The sequence below is a fragment of the Cebus imitator genome, unplaced genomic scaffold (genome assembly GCF_001604975.1).
Source record: "Cebus imitator isolate Cc_AM_T3 unplaced genomic scaffold, Cebus_imitator-1.0 Scaffold18, whole genome shotgun sequence".
NCBI lineage: Eukaryota > Metazoa > Chordata > Mammalia > Primates > Cebidae > Cebus > Cebus imitator.
This window is the reverse complement of record NW_016107333.1, coordinates 16,129,923-16,131,242: the sequence shown is the minus strand read 5'-3', so window position 1 is coordinate 16,131,242 and position 1,320 is coordinate 16,129,923. Positions and strand designations below refer to the sequence as shown.

Here is a 1,320-nt window from a genome sequence, read left to right as displayed (position 1 = left end):
AAAAAAAAAAAAAAAAAAAAAAAGCCAAATGATACAAACATCAGCTTTGAGGCTCTTCGATATAGAGTAAACGGCATCTTCTTGCAAACAAAAGATTACTACCAAAACACCTGAAGGAGGAAAACTTAATTGTAACATTCAAGAAAATTGGCGGGAATACACCGCAGCTTCTAGAAGTCAATAGTTTAAAATATGGAAGGAAAAAAACAAAAACCCTTGACCCCGACGTGATTCGAACACGCAGCCTTCTGATCTGGAGTCAGACGCGCTACCGTTGCGCCACGAGGTCCTGCTGGGCTGTGGCTCGCGCAGTTTCTTAGAACACCGATAAGTGGCGTTTCTTCTAAGAATACACAGCTTGCTCTTCATTCACTCTCTACCCCTCCAACCCCAGTATCTGTTGGACCAGGAGACCGATTCTTTCAGCGTCCAAACTTTCCTGACTGATAGTCCTCTACCAAGGCCGCGAGGTAACCAGCGGAGGCAGGAGAACTGGGCTTCCCATTTAGTCTCCAGAATCCAAGGAAATTGGCTCTTCCTCTTCTTTACCAAATGATTTCCGTTATACCCGCCCTGCCCCCGCCCTTTTAGGCGCGAGACTCCGCCCTCTCTCCCCTCACCCAACGGGTTGGGCGCGCTGAGTTCGCAACCTCTAGTTGTAATCTGGCGGGGCGCTACTGCGCAGCCGCAGGGTTTTGCCAGCTGGAGGCTGGAGGCAAGGACAGAGGCTACTAGAGCGTTTTCTTTTTCCCCTTTCCTCAATTCCTGCAAACAATATAAGGCATTTTCTTTCAGGAGAGCCTTTCATTTCACGGTGAGCGTTAAGCTTAAAAGTCACCATTTTGAAAAGACATGGTTGTGAACTTACAAGGGCTGATTTAGTACATTATGTTTATTTAACAGGAACATCTTGTCAGAAAACAATAACGTTGGACAAAACACTAGCTACCTCCCCGTCGGGGAATTGAACCCCGGTCTCCCGCGTGACAGGCGGGGATACTAACCACTATACTAACGAGGAGCCATGTGCTTTGTCTCTCTCATGCAGCTCTTCAAGGAGCAGTAAGGTCCTTCCAGCCTAGGTCAGCCTCCGCCTGCCGCTGGGAAAGTACTAAAGCCCTGTTTCTTGGAGAGGCTGATAGGCTTATTGTGCTCCCTGGGCATCTAGGACTCTTGATGTTGGTGGGAAGAATGAACGGTTTGGAATATGTGAAGCAAACGCACTTCCCATGTTAGTGCTAGGGAAGTGTGTGAAAATAGTTTTTCCCAGGGCTTTTGAGCTTTCTAAATGATTTAGGTTGCCGGCCTGAGGGTTTTTTT

The 1,320-nt window shown here is 47.6% G+C and overlaps 2 non-coding genes across 2 annotated transcripts; both read right to left on the bottom strand.

Annotated features, from left to right (window-relative positions):
- Positions 1-217: 217 nt before the first annotated feature.
- Positions 218-289, bottom strand: TRNAW-CCA. The gene has a single exon. It is a non-coding gene; the product is annotated as a tRNA-Trp (tRNA).
- A 660-nt stretch (positions 290-949) lies between these two features.
- On the bottom strand, positions 950-1,021 carry TRNAD-GUC. The gene has a single exon. It is a non-coding gene; the product is annotated as a tRNA-Asp (tRNA).
- Between the last annotated feature and the right edge of the window lie 299 nt (positions 1,022-1,320).